The sequence below is a fragment of the Saimiri boliviensis genome, chromosome 15 (genome assembly GCF_048565385.1).
Source record: "Saimiri boliviensis isolate mSaiBol1 chromosome 15, mSaiBol1.pri, whole genome shotgun sequence".
In the NCBI taxonomy this organism is placed as follows: Eukaryota; Metazoa; Chordata; class Mammalia; order Primates; family Cebidae; genus Saimiri; species Saimiri boliviensis.
The window spans coordinates 22,601,905-22,614,677 of NC_133463.1; the positions used below are offsets into that span (position 1 = coordinate 22,601,905).

The following is a 12,773-nucleotide window of genomic DNA, read 5'->3' on the forward strand; positions in this document are numbered from 1 at the left end:
ACCTGTGTGTCAAACCCAGGACTGCCTGAGAACAGGAACTGTATTTTTATTACAGCCCAACAACAAAACAGAGAACAAGGAGCAAATGAACAGTATTTTAAAAAGAAAAAAGTTGAAAACAGCTCACAAGTGTATTCATGGGCATAATGTTTTAATCAAACATAAATAAGTTTATTTTCTTTGACTAAAACTATAATGCATTATGCGATCAAGTATATTAATATTTTACAGAGTTGTAGAAAGAATGTAGTATTCCAGAAGCTAGCACCAGACTTAAAAAAAAGGCTTTGCAACCCACTGTGCCTCAGTGAAGAACTTACCTGTGGAGCAGTTAGTACCCAGCCACATTTTAATCAACTTTCTGTATTTTACTGACTCACCCCATGGATCCAGATGTCACTCAGAAAAAAAGTTATCAGAAAACAGATTTCTTCAGAAATGTGGCCCTACCACATGGAACTATTTAGAGGTTTTCATCTTCTTAAAAAACTAAAAGTGGGATTTTTCATTTTACTAGGTGCCTGGGTTCTAACAGAAACATTGAGGAATACTGGAGAAAACTAGATCCTACGGCAATAATATCATTTTGGAAAACATTTGAGATCTAGAGCAAACTTAGAAATTATGTTTCAACTACTGAGTTTCACAGATGGGAATCTGGGGCTCAAAGAGATTAGTACCTCTACTGATGACAGGACTTCTCCCAGTCATCATGACTAATGGAGTTTCTAAGAAGCCAGGAACAAATATATCATTAAAACTTGGCCCTCACTATCCTATCTTAATCAACTGCTATTCAACCTTCACGTCATAGAAGGGCACTATTTACACAAAAAGGTATGAAAGGGCCTTGTAACTTAGTTGTGAATCTAGAATTTATAGATAAAACATCTAACATACAAAACACAAATAAAACTAGATAGATCTTGAGATGAGCAATCCAATACCCTAAGCATACAGAACAAGAAAAGCAGATGCCAGTTGCCCTGCTATAAATTTTACATGCTGGTTGGGCACAGTGGCTCATGTCTGTAATCCCAGCACTTTGGGAGGCCGAGGCAGGTGGATTACTGAGCTCAGGAATTTGAGCCCAGACTGGACAACAACACAAAACTCTGTCTCTACAAAAAATACAAAAATGAGCCTGGTGTGGTGGTGCACACCTGCAGTCCCAGTTACGTACTTGGTAGGGGGCTAAGGCTAGAGGATTGCTTGAACCTGGGAGGTTGAGGCTGCAGTGAGCCATGTTTGTGCCACTGTACTCCAGCCTGGGTGACAGAGCAAGACCTCATCTCTTAAAAATCCACTGTGCAGATGAGGAAGCTGAAAGATAAGTAAGTTGCTCAAGTTAAAGCAAGAAGAACTACAAATTGAATCCGGGTCGTTCTGAATTCATGGCCTCTGCTTTCCCAGCTTGCTTCTATCACTGCTTCCTCTGCCAAGCTCCATTCTCTGCACTTCTTGTTCTACCCATCTCCTTATTCTCTCAAGGAAAAGGATTTGATATCAAGAAGATGCTTTCTAACATCTAGCCCTACACAAACAGTCACAAGCACCAACTTAACAATGAATTACCCAAGAAGGCTTCACTAACAAGATTATTCAGTTATTGATTGTTGTACTTACATAAGCAAAGAAAATGGAAGAAATAATATAGTATTGCAGGATAAAAGACAAGTGAAGAAAGAAATTTAAAGGCTGTGACAAAATGAGAACTTTACCTTGATGTGAGGAATTTCATTAAAAAGTAAAAGAAAATTCTGAAACCTAAGGTGGAAGACAGCTAGGAAAACAATCTATTGTGGCTAAATTTTTCTTCAAACTGGGGGTCCCAGGGATCAAGACTGTTTATAAATGTTCATAAAACATCCATGAAATTTTCTAATTTCATGCTTTTATACTGATGAAAATCTGAAATTACTTAACATATGGATATGCTGAATCATGTGGACGAATGTTATATAGCTGATAACTTATTGCTGCTTAATTTCAGGACTTCTATTTGTGCTTACAGTTGTGTTAAAGAAAAGTATTTTAATTTCTTTGAAATCAAATCTTGAGAGAGAAAGTTTTCTATGAATTCAAGTAAGAAAAATCATGCGGAAGTTTTGAAATATCTTCACACAGTGACTGGCAGTACATGCTGAACTCAACAGAACCTGAGTTCAGCAGATTGAAGACAACAGTTTTGTTACAGCCAAACACCCTTGCATGGTAGTGCTAATTTAATCTTACCGATTTGCTAATTTTGTTTATATTTAGTTAGTCAATCTATTTTTTTATAGGTCTTAAACTAAAATATTCTATATTGTAAAGGAATCTAGTAACATACTAAACTGGCTGCTTCCATAGGAGCCATTAATCAAGTTAATATTCCCCATTATTTACATAATAAATATAGCCATAAAATGTAGATTTTAAGAATCATTCATGTACAGGTTTTGTTTACAAAAAATTTCACTGACAAATCAAAGGCCCTATCAGTAGTACCCAAAACATGTCTCTGAACTGTAGCTAATGAACAAAGTCTTTTAAAACTAAAAGAAAAAGTGTAATGATTTTTCTATAAAGCCAAATGTCATTAAATGTGAAGAATCTGCCTTTATTATAGATTATGAGCTTACTGTTTCATGGGGCTAAATTTTCCTTTTATTTTCTAAAATGGTGATGCTAGTAAGTGGTCATTTTCATTTTCATATAATGACTTGACAGAATTGAAAATCTGGCATTCCTATGCCAGCTCTCTAGATTTGGGAAAAAATTTTAAATAGAAACATGAAATCATAATCTGGGTACCACTGGCCTATAAGTTATCTACCATGAAATGGTATATATGTTTGTGTGTTATATATATGCATATACATACATACATACAAATATAGATACACAGTTATAAATATTCTCCTCTGGGAATTTCTATTCCATGGGGGAAATTCATTTGTAGCATGAACTCCCAATCGGGAAGTTCTTATTTCTACCAAAAGGAATCTAACAGCCCTCTTTCTAACCCATCTAGGATGAAGAGCACTCTACGCAGTCAGGCCACATACTATAGCACGGCGAGAAAAGAGGAGCCATTACCATTTGATAACTAAACACTTGGAAGCAGTTATTTTGCTAGGCATCCTAGAATAAACCACAGCCTAATCGTGTTAATAACAACAGCAAGACATAAACAACATAACTCTGAACTGTGAAAGATTAAAGACAGCAATAAACTCTTGGCTACTCCTCTCATTGAGAAATATGACCACCCTTCCCCTGAAGTTGGGGTTGCTTTAATGATTGGTTTGACCAAGAGAATGTAGCAGTGGCAGTATTCTGGAACTTCTGAGCGTTGATGTTTCTTCAGCCTGCGACTCCTGAAACCCTCAATCTTAGCATTCTGAGCTGCTACATATGTATGACTGCCTTGAGGCTGCCATACTATGAAGAAGCCCAAGCTGGCCATGTGGAAAAGCCATATGAAAAAAGGGAATTAAATGTCCAGCCAAGCCCCATCTACTACAGCCCCTGACAGTTCCTGGTCTTCCCAATTAAGACTCCAGATACAGAAGAGACAAGCCATTCCTATTATGCCCTGTCCAAATTCCTAATCCGCAGAATTATGAGCTATATTACTAAATTGTTTTAAACACGAGATCACCAGAACAAAAATGAATCACGTTTCATAAATAGTGGTAAGGACTTTAAAAAAATAAAAAAAGAGAGAGAGAGAGAGAAACATCTCAGGCAGACAAGCTGGAAACCAGAATGGCAACAGACACAAAAAAGGATTACAATGCTTAAGGATAAATAACAACTCATTCATTCATTTACCCAACAAAGATTTATAGTACAAGGGATATAGAAACAGGGATATATAAAGGCTATGGGAACATAATGGTTTTAAAAAAAAAAACAGGAAGTCCTACCTTCAAGGAACTTACAAGAAAATATTATGCATCAGAGTGGCATTTTCCTATAAACAGTACTTAAATTCCTGCCCCTTTGCCTCCCCAACAAATATCCCTAGCCTTGGCCAGGCGCAGCGGCAAACATCTGCAATTCCAACAATTTGGGAGGCTGAAGTGGGAGGACTGCTTGAACCTAGGAGTTCCATACCAGCATGAACAACATAGTAAGACACCATCTCTACCAAAAATAAAAAAGAAATTAGTTGAATGTGGTGGTGCGTATCTGTGGTCCCAGCTACTCAGGAGGCTGAGGCAGGAGGACTGTTTGAGCCCATAAAGTTGAGGACGCAGTGAGCAGTGATCACTCCATTGCACTGCAGCATGGGAGACAGAGCAAGACCCTGTCTCAAAAACAAAACAAAACAAAAAATAGCTAGCTTTTTATGGACATAACCAACAATTCCGATCAACTCAAAACACAGGCTAGACGCAGTGGCTCATACCTGTAACCCCTTGGGAGGCCAAGGAGAGGGGATTGTTTGAGGCCAGGAGCTCCAGACCAGCGTGGCCAACATGGCGAAACCCTGTCTCTACTAAAAATACAAAAATTAGCTGGGTGTGGTGGTGGGTGCCTGTAATACCAGCTTTTGGGGAGACTGAGGCACAAGAATTGCTTGAACCCAGGAGGCTGAGGTTGCACTGAGCCAAGAGCACGTCACTGTACTCCAGCCTGGGTGACAGAGCAAGACTCTGTCTCTAAATAAATAAATAAATAAATAAATAAATAAATCTCAAGAGTGACCAACAGTTTGAGTTCCTCTATGAGAAGGAAATGAAGATTGAACCAAAATCCCACAAAAAGTTATCTGCAGTTTGTAGTATCTAAACACTTTAGTTAACTATAGTATATAATAAAATGTTTGGGTTCTGATTTTCAGACCATAAATTCAAGGCATGTATAACGAATTCTTTTTATTTTTTTCTTCAAAAGTATCAGGTTAAAAAGCCTTTAAAAAATACCCTTGCAAATGTGTGTAGTCGACCTTGAGTCAAGATTCTAGGACCTAAAATGGGCAGAGCAAGTAGGATCATTAGTAAGCTGTTGTTTTAACAAGATTTATTTCTGTCTAGGTGTGCTACAATTCAAACAAACACACTCACTATTCCAGTAACTAAAATAATTTTTAACTGCTCCTTTTATTAAAGCACAGACAATTTAACCTTTCATAGTATCATCCTCAGGGCTCTAAAATTATTCACACCTTTCTATTTGTAGCATTTCTCTATTCAAATTTCATACAATGCCAAAAAGAACACAAATAGAGAAAATTATTCTACAAAGTGTTTTTAAATTAAAAAAAGTTTGATATCACACTGTAAAAGAACAAAGCAGTAAACAACTATGATTATGGTCTCTTAACCAAAAGACCATAGTATATCTTAAAATGATTAGCACCTGGCACAATGTCTCGGTAACAGATTCGCAACAAGTGTCTGTTGATTGGTAACACATTTATTTTCCAGTTATTTTTTAAAGTGTGGTCAAGAAAAACAAGCAATGCTATTTTTTAATCTCAGTAATATTTGAGGCAAAAAAAAAATGTTTTCAAAAGAGGTCACAAAGAAACATACCTGTCCTTTTCATCTTCTCTCGAAAATATTTTAAAAGGAATGGGGTAGGGGGAAGTGGTAACAAGCGCTATGTGCTCTAAATGTCAGTATGGCACAGGTGACGATGAAATAATAACAGAAGATATAAACTAATTTGTATTTTCTTTTTTCTCATAATTTCAGTTTTAGCACATTACACAGTAATGTCAATTTCTTTTTAAAAATGTGAGGCAAAAAAAGAAAAAAAAATTACTAAAAAGCAACTTAATAATTTTTTACCCAAAAAACATAGTATAAAAGTCAAAACACTGTACTGAACAAGAACATCATCATCATCTTTAAAATTACAATACTAACATTCCAATATAAAAAGTAGCAGTATCTGGGAAGAAGATACTGAAGAACATCTTATGTAACAGACAGCCCGTTGTTCTCTTCTAGACTGGTCTAGAGACTGGCATGGCATCAGAACACGCGTCAGAAGACCTGGCCATCTTCCTGGATCTTCATGAGACCCAAGGCCAATCACTTAACATTTCTAGTCCTCAGTTTTCTCAGTGACAAAAGAAGAAGGTGGCACAATTGTTCCCAAATCCTGTTTAGCTCTAAAATTTCTATCATCCTCAAATAAAGAGCCACTAGTACAAACAGGGTTTTAAGGCATCCACATCTTCCATTTGTTTAATTAAGGTACAATTATTTCCTTAATCTTATACTACACACTTTACGCATTTCAAATGCCCAGAGAGAGACTACTTCTCTTATTTTATCTTTACAACCACTCTGTGAGTTAAGTTGAGCCTGTAATTTTGATGTGCATTAGGAAAATGCCAAAAGGGAGGCTGAGTCAGGTAACGTAATTTGATTAAAGTCACTTAGTAAAGAAAAATCTGGAAATCAGATCTTCTGACTCTAGCTCAGTGCTCATGCAAGGGATTTCCAGAAAAAAAGCCACTTTTAGATTCACAAGAACTATAAGGAAGCGGGGGGAAATGGTGTTATTTTAAAATGAATATACTGTTTCTTTAAATCCAACATCATATGTCTTAAATTCCCTAAAACAGTACAATTTTAGGCCTTTATGTCTCAAAATTATTTTCAAGATTTCTGGAACAAGAAAATCCCAGTGGCTTAACATATTATCAAAATATTACTATCAATGAAGATTTCCTAAATCAATGCATCTTTCTTGGGGAAAAAGGGAGTCTATAGTGAAATAAGATTTGGAATACTTATAGATTAATAATGTACATAAGGTCTTTAATGCAGCATTTCACAAATTTGTTGATCGATATATATTTCAAACTTTTTATGAAATACCAATGGTCATTCTAAAGTGCTTTTGTTCCAATGAACAAAATCATCTTCAAAAATACTTCTGTACATTTTTTAAAGATGATCATTTCCTAAATAATAAAAAAATAGAGTTTTTCCCTATTTCTCTAACATACATATTTTCATCTTTTCTGAAAAGGTAAATTATCTCACAATTTGTACATTTAACATGACAGTGTTCCTTTCTTTATTTCCTGAAAAGTTGTTGACTCAGTATTATACTTTGTAATCAACAGCAACTTGGAATAGAGCACTACGGTAAAAAAACTTTTCATAATCTTAGGTGCACTCTTGTGACACAAATGACATGACATCATATTAAAAGATCTCCTTCTGTAGTGGTGCTAAATCACAGAACTGACACTGAAAAATCTGAGGAGAGCTCAATTTGGATGAAGTGTACAAGTTAAATACCTATTAGCAAAGACAGGTAATTGGGGGAATATGTACAACAGAGATATAATATTCGAACCCATCTTAAACTATTACAGGGATCTGTATCTAAAATTAGGAGCAAACATTTACAGGTAAAGGGGAAGTCAAATTACTTAATCACTGAGCCCATTAACCTACTTGTAATATGGTAGTAACTATTAATACAAGTTTGGTTTTTGCCCTATTTATAAAATAGCAAATGATGAGGCAAAGGCTAATTAGCTCATCTGAATTTATCTTGTGCTCATGATTTTACAACACTAGATGAATCTATTTATTCCCAAAGGGATTATACATTTCTATCCCTTCCTCTAGACAACAATGAGCTCCCTAATACAAACTAACCAAAGTTTCTTTTTACTTCTAACTAATAACGTTTGGCAAGTCCAAAAATACTTTCAAATGCTTTGAAAACGTAAGGCAGCTTAGAAATGAGCTGTTTTTAGTAATGGTATTTTAGAAGTGGTGTAACTTACCACTTCAGGCAAAGAGGTATGACTTTTCTCTGGTAGTAGTGGTAACTTGGGAAGCTGAAAAGAGTTATTTTGAGAAAATAAAGAGATTGTGGGTTCTAGTCTCAAACCTCACCCTTCACCTCATGTATATGAAATGCTATGCTTACGTAATTCACAAATCAAATTTCTGTTTAAAACTGGAACAATTAACAACAGAATAAGTTACATATTTACTTTTAAGGGTACATACACAAAAAAATTTAGGAATGTAAGTACTCAGTGTTGGCCAAAAGATTTTAGATTTCAATTACTTCCTAATCCTTAAAATGTTTATAGTTTCTACCCACTTCCCCCTCTGTAATATATTTATTTTATAATTCAGAAGGTGACCTGTTAACCAGGGCATACACAAAGAGTAAATTTCAAAAGCAACTTCCTTGTCCATGAATAAATAAGTCATATTTTAAAATAAAGTACAGAATATCACAAAGAGTCATAAAGGCATCAAAGTATAGTATGCTTCACCAATCCAAATTACCCTATTTGTATCAATGGAGTAAAATTATATAAAGTGAACTCTCTGCAAGTGAGTTTAGACTCCAAGTGCTAGATTAAAAAATAAAGTCTAAACTACTTACAAATCACTTAAAAAAAACACATAACAAACAGCAGATTTTGGAAGGTCACATTAAAAAAAATCGAACTACCATCTCCAATGCCTAAATCCCATGACATAATAAGCTGTATGACAGATATAACAAGAAATGTACACTCTGCAGACTGTGAAACTAGAACAAAATCCCTGAAATACTCCAAAATGAGGGTTTTGAAATGTTTTTTAAGAAACCAAGCAGCATTCATTTCCAAAATGTAAAATATAATTTAAAGAAAAAAGATTGATATTTAAACATTCCAAAATTGTTTTTCATCAACTGCTATGCTTTTTTTAGAATATTAAAACTGTATTATTGTATGTGTAAAAAAGACTGTTATCTTTCTCAGCCATATAATGAATGACATGCTTTTAACTTTGAGAATTGAACAATGTCTCCTAAGGCCTACAATAGAAATGCAAGTGTGCTCTGTAACGAATGCTTTCCAGTAGACATTTCATTCCACTTACTCATTTTATCTAGCAGGAAGACAAATGATAAATGCTGATGTGGATTGACGCCACTCACTCCTACATATCTGAGCCTTTTCATTTATTTGAGTGTTCTAAATCTCCAACATGTTCAATAAAACACTGGAAGGTAAGGAAGTTTCGGCGAGCTAAGGAAGGCAGTGGACTGTGCCTCACAAAGACTTTTTGGCTATGTCTTACAGAATCAGGTAAGATACTTGACACTGATTATAGGGTTGATCATCTAGCCTGTTGATGATATTGATGATACAAAAGTCATTCTATGTTTGATTTCTTCCTCTTTTCTTTCAGCTGTCTTTGTGGGCATTCAACACCTCTAAGAAAAAGAAAGAATTGAGAAAATGAGGTAAAATTCCAACCTATGAAATTTCATTTCCAGCAAAAACACTTAAAAAACAAAACAAATGGAATAACCTTTCAGAGACCGACAAGAAAATACACTAAACGTGGTTGTGTATGGATGATGCCATTATGGGTAGATTCTTTCATGCCTACACCTTCTAAATTATAACCATATTATTAATACTTATATTTAATACCAAAACTATAAAAGCATTACTGGGAAAGTAAGTTAAATCTAAATCATTAGATTTTAACTACCCTGACCTTAAACTACCAAAACAAAGGGGAGGTTGACTATAAAACTTGACACTGTAAACAAATACAAAAATATCTCATGCTTATTCTTTTCTTCATTGTCTGTGTTAACAAAGAGAAAAGGAATAAAGGAAAAGAAAGCCATGAGGACACACTCACAAACCAACACCACAAGAAAAATAATCTAAAACCAGACTACAGGAGACAGGAGGCAGGTACCATTCTCTACCTAAGAAGTGATTTCGAAACAAAAGCAAACCCACATTCCTGCTACAAGCCTCATCCACAACCTAATGCTTTGAAACAGGCCACACAGCTGGCAGCCCTGAAAGCCTTCCAGAGAGGAACCAAGATAGAGAAATCAGGAGAGCTCAGGACTGAATTGAGCCCTAATGTGATTCTGATGAAACACTGCCCTGCTGGCGTATATTATTATTATATTTCTATATTTTCTAATTTTCTATAGAAGTTCCAGTCATCTATTTAACTCAGGCAGAAACTGAGTTAAATAGATGATTAGAACTTCTATAGAAAATTCCTAAAGGAACACTGCTTTGAATGTGAGCCTCTTCAGTTAATGATGAAACAGCCGAATTACTGCAGTACATGCTTTCTAGGGAGAGTCATCCACACGATGCATAAGGTAAAGAGAATGCAGCACCACCTTCAGAAACAATAAAGAGGGTATGCCTAGACGAAAATCTGCTCTCGGTAAACTACGTTTGTGTGAACGTTAAGAGTCTAGTTTCCTCTTGAGTCAAAGCATCATTGGCTGAAAGCAAAGTCTTATTAGATTTGGAGACTGAACTTGGTTTATGAGGGCTCGAGCTTGTTTAATGAGCTGTTTTAAAGATACCATGTAACCATGCCCTGGGAGTGTCCCCTATGATACTACCTTAACTAACTCCAAGAAGCCAGACACCTTCCTACACAAACGCCAAACACTTCATCTCAATCCCCACAGAACTCTCTAAAACAGCACTCCGGTTTCGTTTCCAGATCATTCAAGAAATTACTCATCCAGATCCAGCAATCCCACTTCTGGGTATTGTTAAATAAAAATTAAGGGGGGGGGATTTTTTTGGACTGATCTCCTACACTAGGTCCCAACAGACCGGACCAAACCGACAGTGTTTTCTGAAAAAGGGAGATTATAGTCTTCCTGAGCCAGTGTAACAAGGAAATCCCCTCTGCTTTAACCCTTTCCAAAAAGTAACCTGATGTTAAATAAAATAAAAGCCAATCAAATTTTTAAGTAAATTTCCTGTAATTTTGTCTTTTGAGAGCTCTGATGCCCAGCAGGACCTGAGAGGCACTGTTGATGACTCCAGAGGGTGGGGAATGTGAGAGAGGTGCTGCCTTCCTCACACCACTCTGAAGGTTGTTAAGTCCCTCACGGTTCAGACGCTAATCTCTGCGTGGAGCCCCAGATAGTTTTGGCTTTTGAACTGAGGGTTAGTTTGTGCTGTGAGAGAGCATATGTACTCCTGGGGTTTGCGGTGGCTGCAAGAGCTGCAGTTTTAAAGGCAACTGACAGCAGTTGCAACGAGTGGCTACTAAGGCAGAGGGTGTGATCTCTAGTTTTCAGAATTCACAGAAATTTGGATTCTATCCTCTTTCTTTTTCATGTGTGCTTAGATAGGGAGAAATCACTGGCTGGTTAGTCAAGGAGATCCCAGTGTCAAAGTCACAACTTGACTGGTGAGCCAGGTTCAAGCACTTTAAGAGCTGTTAGATTAACTGGACATGAAAAAATAAGCCTGTCGTGAGAGGACAAGCTGGACACAAAACACGGCAGTGCCACCACCTTCAGGAAGTATCTGCACAAGAAGGTACATGGAAAGCATTGCACAACCCAAGACTGTGGCATTTCCCTCTTAGGCTTTTACCTCACATTTGAGAGACCCAGTATTCAACATAAAAAATGAGATCTTTAATTGCTAAAGAACTGAATACTCCACGTTCTGGATAAGCCTGTCTTTTACATGAGTGTTAGGTCCCAGGAGCTGCAAAATACTGACAAAAATGGCAAAATCAGAACAAAGATAATTTACAATTACAATGGTCATTACATGGAGCACTTTAGATGAACAACACTGCACTTTAAGAAGTCCATTTAAAAATAAGGCATCCTAACTTAGGGCCACCCAGGGTCATCTATTGGTGTGCAGAAGCTTGTAAAAAGATTTCAGGCCAGCACAGTGGCTCATACCTGTAATCTAAACACTTCGCAGGCCAAAGTGGGAGGATTGCTTGAGGTAATTCGAGGCTGCAGTGAGCTATGTTCAGGCCACTGTATTCCAAACTGGGTGACAGAGTGAGACCCTGTCTCAAAAAAAAAAAAAATAATTTTAAAAAATTGTTTATTGCTAATTTTAACTCTTTACAAAAGGCAAATGAGACACTTAAAACTAGTTGACAAAAAAAAAAAAAAAATTCAAGTTGCCAGCAATTTCACTTAGTTACCCCCACCACAAAAACAAAGAACAGGAAGTGTTATAAAAGTTAGGCCCTCGGGTCAAGCTGGTTTGCTCCTTTTTGCAGGGCTTTCCACACTGAATGCAGTCATGATGCTTCATCAGCCCTATTTGTTAATGTGCTCCACCCTGAACTCAATAATCCAGTTAAGAAAAAGAAGCTAAACTGAAAAGCCACATAACAAAATTTGTTTCCAAAATATGCCTTTCTGGCATTCAGGTGGTTATTCTGAACAGGCTTCTCAAAGTTCTCCCGGGCTCATCTGTGTGTACTTCCTTGAAAAATCCTGTAGTGAATTCCCTATGGCTTTTTGTTGCCTCAGCATAGCTTTTGAAACCTCCTCTGTGGCTCCCTAACTGACACACCTGAACCTAATTCTCCTGCTCAGTGCTCTTAAAAAGTGGCCAGCCGGGCATGGTGGCTCGTGCCTGTAATCCCAGCACTTTGGGAGGTGAGGAGGGCAGATCACTCAAGCCCAGGAGTTTGAGGTGAGCCTGGCAACTTGGCAAAATCCCATCTCTACAAAAAAATTAGCTGGGCATAGTGGTGCCTGCCTGTAGTCCCAGCTACTCGGGAGCCTGAGGTGAAAGGATCACTTGAGCCCAGGAAGTCGAGGCTGCAGTAAGCCATAATCACCACTGCCCTCCAGCCTGGGTGACAGAGTGAGACCCTGTCTCAAAAGGAAAAAAAAAAGTGGCTATCTCAATAGGCCTGTCAGGACAGGAATTTATAGCCACTCTCCAGAGGCAGAAATCTCAAGACCAAGTCAGAGGAAAATACACTGAATCCAGTTTTAGCAGAAATGGATGTTTTGTCCACCCA

At 37.0% G+C, this 12,773-nt stretch overlaps 1 protein-coding gene across 11 annotated transcripts in view; it reads right to left on the reverse strand.

The window, feature by feature from the left end:
• Nucleotides 1-12,773, reverse strand: part of NCOA2 (nuclear receptor coactivator 2) — a 310,720-nt gene that overhangs the window by 202,466 nt on the left and 95,481 nt on the right. For 3 of the 11 annotated variants that reach the window (XM_074386752.1, XM_074386758.1, XM_074386754.1), the window contains exon 2: nt 11,686-11,798. The exons of the other annotated variants lie outside the window; for them this stretch is intronic. The gene's annotated coding sequence lies outside the window, so the exon portion shown is untranslated. The remainder of the gene's footprint in view (nt 1-11,685; nt 11,799-12,773) is intronic. 11 annotated transcript variants of the gene reach the window in all.